Source organism: Triticum dicoccoides, chromosome 7B (assembly GCF_002162155.2).
Source record: "Triticum dicoccoides isolate Atlit2015 ecotype Zavitan chromosome 7B, WEW_v2.0, whole genome shotgun sequence".
Taxonomy (NCBI): Eukaryota; Viridiplantae; Streptophyta; class Magnoliopsida; order Poales; family Poaceae; genus Triticum; species Triticum dicoccoides.
Genome location: NC_041393.1, coordinates 222,399,820 through 222,410,068, shown reverse-complemented (window position 1 = coordinate 222,410,068; position 10,249 = coordinate 222,399,820). Strand labels below are relative to the sequence as shown.

Below are 10,249 nucleotides of genomic sequence, written 5' to 3'. Positions count from 1 at the left end.
AATTGCGGAACCCACCACGAAACCGCTGGTTAGGGCCGGATGCCCCCTCGACGAAGTTACGGGGCGGTCCTTGGAAGCCTCGGACCGTTCCCTTCGTCTCCGGCCCAAGCGTATCCGCGGCCGCCACCGGAAGACGACGATCCCCGGTGCTGGCCGGCCCCATAGGCGTCATACCCGTCGTCCCCCCACTGCCTGCGCGAGGGATTTCGGTTGCCACCATTCGCTCCTTGATACATCCTGCCGCTGCCATCATCACGACCTTGCCCGGCTCCTTGTGCAGAATCTCCCAAAGCCGGCACCTGTCCATCACGCTTCCTAGGCGAAACACTCGCCTTGGGTCTGCAAGATAAACAACTAAGTGATAGCAAGATATATAACACGAAACACTATGGCTATCACAAAGTAAAGTGCATAAGTAAAGGGCTCGGATAAGATATAACCAAGGCACGCGGAGATGACGATGTATCCCGAAGTTCACACCCTCACGGATGATAATCTCCGTTTGGAGCGGTGTGGAGGCACAATGCTCCCCAAAATGCCATTAGAGCCACTGTAATTTCCTCGTGCTCTTGTACAATGCAAGATGCCGTGATTACATTAAAGGACCCTTGACGGCGGTCATCGAACTCGCACAATTGGCAACCCTTGGGGGTGGTCACCGGACCCATACAGATTGCTCGGGCAATCTCCACAACTTAATTGGAGACCCCGACGTTTGGCTTTACACCACAATAATTGAGCTCCGCAAGAACCAATCGTCAAGGGCGCCCAAGCACCCAAGAGGAGCAAGCTCTAGGGTACCAAGCACCCAAGAGCAATAAGCTAGTCAAACTTCACTTCCACGTATCACCGTGGAGGACTCAAACCTATGCAAAAAAAATGCAATGGCAAGGGCACACGGAGTGCCCATGTCCTTCTCTTCCAAATCCCACCACAACTAATGCTATGGAGGAAAATGAGAGAAAAAACACAAAGGGGGAACATAAAGAACTCCAAGATCTGGATCCAAAGGGTTCCCCTCACTTAGAGGAGAAAATGACTGGCGGAAGAATAGATCTAGCTCTTCTCTCTTTTTTCCTCAAGAAGAAACAAGAATCATTTGAGGGATTAAGAGATAGCAAGCTCAAAGAAGGTCAACTATGAAGGGAAAACACGAGTTCTAGAGATAAGAACCATTGGGAAAGAAGACCCCTTTTATAGGCGGTGATGAATCCAACCGTTATGCCTTGGCCAGCAGTAAAGCGGTACTACCGCTCCTAGGAGCGATACTACCACTTCAGACGGCAGTTCCAGCTATGGCTAGCGAGCACGTTCAGTGCTACAGCGGTAGTGCCGTCGGAGCTGTACTACCGTCCACCCTTCAGCGGTACTACCGCTTCAGGTCACGTAGCACAGTGCTACGTGAAACCACGGTACAGAGGTGGCGCTAGAGCGGAAGTACCGCACAGAGCGGAAGCAAAACAAACTGTACATCTGTCCTACACCTCTATGTGTTATACGATTGTATCAATTGCAACAACAAATACAATTGTAAATTCAGCCGTAAGAACTATATAAAGTGCAAGTGTATTTCCAGATATAAACATACGTGCCGTAGCGTATACCTGCGCCGTTACATATTTTGGCAATTACATAAAGGTGAACCACCACAGCTCTCACGACAGAATCTTATGATGAATTTCAGAAGCACAGAGAGACCACATGATTTGATGACGAATGTCCTCAAGATCATCGCTGCAAGCTCGCTGAAAACAACATCGCCTCCTCCATGCTATATCGCCTGCTGTTACTATGACCCTCCTTGTCAGCATTATCTCTGCTTCTTTCAAATGTTCTGCGACGTAGTCTAACTGGAACTTCTTCCAATTCCGGGTCGCTCTTCACGGTGTTCTCCACACTCTGCAGCCCCTGGAGTTTCGTTTCCACGTACCGCATGGTCGGCCTGTCTTCCCCCTTCATCCCCAAGCACATTGCTGCGATTGCCGCTACTTCCTTGGCTTTGTTCCCAGCCTCCTGGGAAACCTGTGAATCTAGTATTTCACTCAGCCTATCTTGGTTCAACAGCAACATGAAGTGTGCTACTAGACTGACGCCTTCTGACGGCACGTAGCCAGTTGGCTTTTTTCTTGTAAGTAGTTCCACAAGCATGACACCGAAGCTGTAAACATCGCTCTTCTCGGTCAGTCGGCCTGTGTAGTAGTACTCAGGATCAAGATATCCATAAGTTCCTTGGATGGCAGTTGTTACCCCTAATTGGTCAATTGCAATACCTCTAGAAGCGCCAAAGTCGGACACTTTTGCCGTCAAGCGATCATCTAGCAGTATGTTAGATGTCTTGATGTCTCTGTGGATTATCGACATCAAAGCTGCCGAGTGAAGATAGGCCAAAGAACTTGCAACTTCAGTTGCAATTCGTAATCTGTCTTTCCATGATAGTGATTGAGGACCATCGATATGAAGATGTGCATAGAGGGTACCATTCGGAATGAACTCGTAGATTAGCAATGGAACTTCTGTCTCAAGACAGCAACCAAACAGCTTTACCACATTCCTGTGATTGATTTGAGAAAGGATGGCAACTTCATTTATGAACTCGTCGATCTCTCTTTTGATACGGTTTTGGACTTCTTTATAGCAACGACATGTTGGTCTGATAAAATGCCCTTGTACACTGTGTCGTGCCCTCCACCACCGAGAATGCGAGCTTCATCAAATTTATTCGTTGCTGTCTCAAGCTCTTCTAAGCTGAAAATCATCCTTTCGGCTATATCTGTGTCTACTAACTGCTGGAGCAATAACCCACGGTTTTGCTTGAAGAAATATTGCTTCATCCTTTTTGCTTTCTGATCCTTGACCTTTTTTATTGCAAAGACGACAGCAAGAACTAGAAGCAAAATAATTATGCCGCTGCCAACTCCTATGGAGAAAATTATTCCTGTCGAAATTTACAGACAACACCGTCAAAAGCCTGCTTGAAATTATATATCCTAATTTAATTGTGTGAAAAAGTGCCGGTTTTACCAAATTTGAGGGCATAGTAATGTTTTATGGGGACAGAAAGATGACCTAATGCTTAAAAATTTCCCTGTGTGGACTTACCAGCTGCTAGACGGCCTCGCCCTCCTTGGCATCCATTTGTCATGTAGGGATTGCCCTGGTAGCCGTCACTACACCGGCAGACATAGCCTTCGGCGCCATTTGTGGAGTTGAGTCACATACTGTTCTTGCTGCGGCACCCAAAATCTGGCCTCTGGGCAGCCTCTTCGCAGGATAACTCACCCAATCCCCAGGCTGCAATGGCAGGAACGAAGAACGGGCTCATGTTAGGGTAAGACAGGATGTCCATGAAGTATTGCTGAAGACCATAGACGTGTAACCCGTCACTCCACCACTCCTTCTCCACCATGTGCACGCTCGCGTTGAACGCTGAGGCTGGGGATGGGGACGGGGTGATCGGGCACCCGCCAGCACCTCGAGCGAGGAGAGCTCGATACGGCAGGACCGAAGGCCAATCGGAATGGACGGCTGGCAGCAGCCGATGCCGTTGCACACGTTGTCGGGCAAGAACGCCTCGCCGGTGCGGTTATTGATCGGACAGAAAGACGCGCAGGAGCCATATGTCCACCCGTCAACGTTGTGCAGGAGGACACGGAAGCCACACCCCACGATGATGAGGTTGTTCGCCTTAGCCGACAGCATGAAGGGGGAGCCTCGGCTGAAGGCCAGCTGCACGTGGCTCGTGTTGCCGGTGACACTAGTGCAGAACCGGGCAATAGCACCGGTTCGTAAGGCCCTTTACTGCCGGTTCCATAACCGGCACTAAAGTGTGAGCACTAAATGCCCCCCCCTCCTTAGTACCGGTTCAGCACGAACCGGTGCTAAAGGGAAACCACGTGGCACGAGCCAGCTCCAAGGGCCTGGATCCCTTTAGTACCGGTTGGTAAGACCAACCGGTACTATAATGTTTTTTTTAGTTTTATGATTTCTTTTTCATTTAATTTTGTGTTTCCATTTTAATTCTTTTTCGTTTGCTGGTATTTTATGATACTACACAATGTACATGTTATGCATATATATATATATATATATATATATATATATATATATAATTTCTAGTAGAACCAATCATGCATATATATATCATCAATGTCTCACAAACCATCATATTAATTAATTCACACATACACACATGTATAGCTATATACAATTTCTCCTACGTATGCATGTTGCCTTCGGAGCCAGTGGCATTAGCCTAATTGGTGCCTTTGGAGCACGATGACAATTGGAAGTGGTTTTCATGGGAGCGGTAGCGGGTAATAGTATTCTCCCTACGGATTTATGACCTGGTCGAGCAAAAATCCCGCTATTTCCTCTTGAAGTGCTTCTACGCGCTCCGTTTCTAGGAGCTTCTCCCGCACCTCTCTGAACTGTTAAGAAGGAGATCAATATGCATGTGTATTAGTTGTGTGACTAGATATCGATAATGGTGTAAAAATTGTGAATAGTGTTCTGACAAGCGTACCCATTCCTGTCTTTGAGATCTGCTCCTTTCGGACGCCATCATGCGAATGTTCTCGCAAACGCAGAATGCATACAGATCAGTCCCCTGCGCCTGCTTCAGGGCTTTTACGAGAATGGAATTTGATCAGATAATAATTAAGCAAGCATGATAATTAAAGAGATGGCAGCTAGCTAGCTAGCTAGTACTACTTAATTACTTACCTTGGGTCTTCCCCATTTAAGCTTTTTTTTCCATTCGCCTTCCGTGACGCTGATGAACCTTGCCCAAGCCCTGCCCGCCGACAAAGAAAATGAATGAAGGGGTTATTAAATAGTTCATATCATGAAATGACGAACTAAATAGGCCGAGATATATAGTTAATAATGATTGAAATTACCTGTTGACTATCCCAAACAAGATGTTATAGTCAGTTTTTTCTTTGAGTAGTGAGTCCAGTATTTCAACTGTTCCGGCGTCAACTTTAATGATACACAAGATCCAGTGAAATCTGCATGCACACACGTTTGCATGTCTTAATTAAGCGGGCATATGTAAGCAAAAACATGTAACTAGCTAGTAGGCAAAAATAGAGAATTTGTAGTACAAGACAGTGTGACTCACTGGAAGTTATAAGGAAGTAGTATATCTTCATTGTGTTTGAGGCGCTTCAAGAACTCTAGCATGTTGTCCTCTACGGCCTTTTGATGATGTGGATTTATTAGCCATGTGTATTCATTAACGGTGTTTGGGTCAATGAACCCAATGCCAAAGCGTCCACCTTTTCTCATTTCATACATCTTCATCCTGCATAATACCACAGAAAAGAATATAGTGAGGATAATTACAGGTAATGATTGATCAAAAGGATCACTACAGCTATCTTGAGACTTAAATTACAGAAAGAAATCACATACAGACAATAGCAACTGACGATAGATTTGTCGAGTGCGTCTTGATTGTATAACTGAAACAGTTTAGAATACTCAACGGACAGAGCTTTCTCATGGAAGTAATGCTCCTCCTTGACATTCACCATGAGGGACAATCGATCGGAAATCTTGGTAATGTTCATGTACCATTGATGCAATTCATACATTCTCGTTGGGAGGTTCTTGACCTTATTTGGCTCGACCAAAGGTTAGCCCCGGACATATTTCCGTTTTATTTCATGCTCTTTAAGCACAGGCATGGGCTCGATCTCGAGGAGTTGTCCAACAGTGATGTTGAGAACTTCAGCCTGCATTATATGGTCCTTGGTTATTACCACATTGCCCACCTCGGGAACGTAAACTGTTTGCCCACAATAATATTGGGCGCGCGTACTGTCACGTGTTGTTGGCACAACAAGCGAGGGGATCGATTGCGCCGCCTGTTCTCCCAGCTGGGGAATGGTTTTCCCGCATTTTTTGACAGCTGCTTGTTGTTTGCTCGATCCCGAGCTCGCCTCCTTACGTAGACGTGCTCGATTTAACTTCCTGATGTGGCGCTCATAGTCTGTGTCAACAGGCTTGGGAGCTGGTGGGTCAGCCATACGAATGAAGTGGTCAATCGTTTCCTCAGGCACTTTCTCCCTTGGCGGCGACGGCGGTGGCGGTTTCGGTGCAAAATGGGCTTCCACCTCGGCCTTCGATATGGCTGCGATTTCCTCCTCGGACTTGTCATAAGGCCTCTGTGGAAGAGGCTTGAGGCTTGGACCATATTTATATCGCTTGTTTTCGCCTGTACTTCCTGTACTACCTCGACTCGTACGGCTACGCACCATAGCTGCGGGGTGTCTCTTCTGCGATTGCTGAGGCGGCGGAGACGGCTTACGGGGCTGAGTTGGACGAGGAGGAGTGGCCTGAAGCTATGCCAGACTTGGAGGAGGAGTGGCCTGAGGTTGTGCCGGACTTGGAGGAGGAGTGGACGTCTGACGCTGTGGCGGACTTGGAGGAGGAGGAGTGGCCTGACACTTTGCCGGACTTGGAGGAGGATCAGTGGCCTGACACTTTGCCGGACTTGGTGGACTTGCAGGAGCGGGAGTCTGCTGACTCGGTGGCGGACTTCGACGAGGAGTCAGCTGACGCGGTGTCGGTGGCCTTCGAAAGATGATGCAATCCTTTTTCCATAGGATGATACGATGGTTGGCCTCTCCGAGAAAGTGCTCGTCGTCACCTCCAGGAATGTCAAGCTCTAGCTCCGAATATGGATCCACCACCTCATCAACCAAGACACGAGCATATCCCGCTGGAATCGGGTTGCAATGGAAGGTTGCCTTGGGGGGATTTGTAAAAGCAACGGCGTCCGCCACCTTCATGGATATGTTCTTCATTTTGACGTGTAGCTCGCAGCTAGTGTTTTCCGTGATGTCATCCACGGGGTATCTACCCAGCATTGCATCGTCCGGGGCGGAACCCACGCTGCTTCTCGGCATGGATGGGGCGGTGCTATCCAATGCTGGATCATTCGCTAGCTGCTGCAGCTGCTGAGACCCCCTTTGCTGGGTAAGTGAGTCGATCTGCTCCTGCTGTCGCTGGAATTTGACTGCCAATTCCGCTTGACTTGCTTCTAGGCCTTGAAGGCGTTCATAGTCCCGCTTCCTCTGCTCCTCCTCCATCTTCCTCTTCTTCTCCTCCGCAATCTTCTTTCTCGCACGGGTTCTGTAGTCGGTGTTCCAGTCTGAAAACCCCTCATACCACGGAATAGCGCCCTTGCCTCGTGTTCTTCCCGGGTGTTCAGGATTTCCCAGGGCACGCGTAAGCTCGTCATTCTCTCTGTTGGGCTGGAACACCCCCGATCGTGCCTCTTCTATTGCAACAAGTATCGCATCGTCGGCTCCCTTCAGACTTGCCCTCGTCGAAACATTGCCTGTCTTCGGGTCCAACTCCCCCCCATGCGCATAGAACCAAGTCCTGACCCTGGGGGGCCAGCTCTTAGTAACCGGAGTGGCACCTGCATCCTCCATCTCTTTCTCAGACTTATCCCACTTAGGCATTGCCACCGCATAGCCACCTGGCCCCAGCTTATGGAACTTATCCTTTTTTTCGGCATTCTTCTTGTTTATTCTCGACCGTTCCTTAGCTAATTCTGAATCCTTGAATTTCACGAAATCGTCCCAATGAGCACGTTGGTTCTCTAGTGTTCCCTCGAATACTGGAGTCTTCCTTCCTCCCTTGACGTACTTGTTCCATTCACGATTCTTGTGGTTCTTGAATGCAACCGCCATCTTCCTAAGAGCAGCGTCCTTGACTTTCTGCACATCTGCTTCTGTGAAATGATCTGGTAGGGTGAAATGTTTCATGAGAGTATCCCAAAGCAGATCTTTTTGTCTTTTGTCGACAAAAGTAACATCTGGACGTGGAGCAGCGTCCTTTTTGTCTTTTTGTCTTTTGTCTTTTGCTGGCTCTCTCCATTCTTGAAGGGAGATCGGGAGTTGGTCCTTCACAACAACTCCGCACTGACGAATGAACTTGTCCGCAATCTTCTTAGGCGCTAATGGTTCGCCACTAGGTCTGATTGCCTCGATATTGTACTTTATGCCCTCCTTCAACTTTTTGTTCGGGCCTCGTTTCGTCCTTTTGCCTGAAGATTTGCTTGATCCGGATGGCTGAAAGAACAAAGATCGATTCGTTAATATATCTTCAAGTCATTTAAAACATGTGATGATCACCAGATGCCTGCTTATATAAATATATATACCTCGCCGGTCTCTGTTGTTTCAGGATCAACATTTTCTTCGTCATCATCATAATCATAGTTCATGACTTCATCAATTCGGTCGTCGCGATCGAATATCATATCACCCTCTCCGGTGTTGTTTAGAAATTCGGAGCCGTCATAATCTTCTTCATTCTGATCATCATCTGGCCCGTGAGGATTGCGTATCATATCGAACATGGCCTGTTCTCCCTCTCTGCCGGTATTGTCCGCCATAGCTTTTATTTAACTAATCCAAAAGAAATATAAAACAATTTAGTATTCAAATTACATCGTCTCGAATAATAGATATAATCTCGAATACATCGTCTTGAATAATAGATATAATCTCGAAAACATCGTCTCGAATAATAGATATAATCTCGAATACATTATCTCGAATAATAGATATAATCTCGAATACATCGTCTCGAATAATAGATATAATATCGAATACATCACTGGCTAGGTAGCTAATAAAGATCGAATACTACGGAAGAATCTAGGACACTCGCGGTTCCTGCGGCGCGGGCGGTGGACACCCAAAGAGAAGGAACCCTCACAGGATCATAGCTGAAGTGAGATCCCTGAAGAAACTGCCAGGTATTGGAGAACCTGCCGCCCTCTAACACAACCATGTAGCGATGGACGTGCTCGTCCTCCTCCCTGACACGGCGACGTACCACCTCCGGCTGGGCCGGCTCCCTCCGCGCCGAAACTGGCCCACGCGAACACCACCAAACGAGATCAGGGTCGACGACGGGACCCGGGGCCGGGTTCCTCATCAAGCGGCGTGCCCCTCCAGGCAGCACCTCCCAGTGCCAGCCCGACGGAGCCCAGTCCCGGACATGGGTCAGCTGGACGTTGTCGCGGAAGGGTCGACGGCGAGGATGCGGGCCGGGCATCGTCGAGAACAAATACTAGCTATATGCCCGCAAAAAGTAACATTTTTTAATGATTGGATTTTGATAACTAACATTTCTATATAACACTAATTATGCTATCATTGCATATGTCAAAATTCTATATGCGATTTCATACTAATTAAGCATCTAACACTAAAAATAGAAAAAACAACTTCTATACATCCATTAAAAAACAGAAAAACAACATTATATAAAAAAATTCCATACTAATTAAACACTAATTATATCCATCTAACATGCATTCATACATATATACTAGTGAAAAAACAATAATCTAAAAAATCTAAACTAATTAAACATACAAAATACGTATATACTAATATATACATGCATTCATACATATATACGTGTGTGTGTGTGTGTGTTCATCATGCTTGTGTGTGTGTGTATGGGCTCGGGGAGGGGCGGCGCCCATGGTGGCTGTAACACCCCGGATGTAACTTTCCATCTTTGTAACTCCAACTCTTGCCATTTTCGGCTATGTGATATGATATTCCCTCCGTGGTTGGGTTTTGTCTTTTATTTTTCATTTTATTCATGTCATGCATACCATATCATGTCATCATGTACATCTCATTTGCATACGTGTTCGTCTCATGCATCCGAGCATTTTCCCCGTTGTCCGTTTCGCAATCCGACACTCCCACATGCACCGGCGCACCCCTCTTGTCTTCTTTCGTTGTGCGGGTGTTGAACATTCTCGGAATGGACCGAGCCTTGCCAAGTGGCCCTGGTATAGCACCAGTAGACCACCTGTCATGTTTCGGGTCATTTGGAGCTCGTTCGGTACTCCAACGGTTAACAGCACTCCCGCAGAGGCCTCTTTTAAGTTGCAGCCCAACACCCCTCCAAAACAGCCCAATAACCCATCTAACTCCCCTCCATGCTCTCGGTCGTTCGATCATGATCGTGTGAGCGAAAACTACACCTCATTTGGACACTCCTAGCTCCCTCTACCTATAAATAAGCCTCCCCCTCCGAAATCCCGGATCAAATCCCCCCGAATTCCGGACGAAACCCTAAATTTTCCCCTTCCGCCACCACCGGACACGTCCGGCCGCAGCCGGACACGTCCGCCTCTCCGTCCCCAGCCAACCGCGATGTGCCACGTGGCACTCCAGCCTCCGCCGCCGCCACCGGCCCGCGC

The 10,249-nt window shown here is 47.6% G+C and overlaps 1 pseudogene; it reads right to left on the bottom strand.

Moving 5' to 3' along the window:
* Nucleotides 1-1,728: 1,728 nt before the first annotated feature.
* The window catches only part of LOC119336055, a 19,456-nt pseudogene continuing 10,935 nt past the window's right edge, over nt 1,729-10,249 (bottom strand).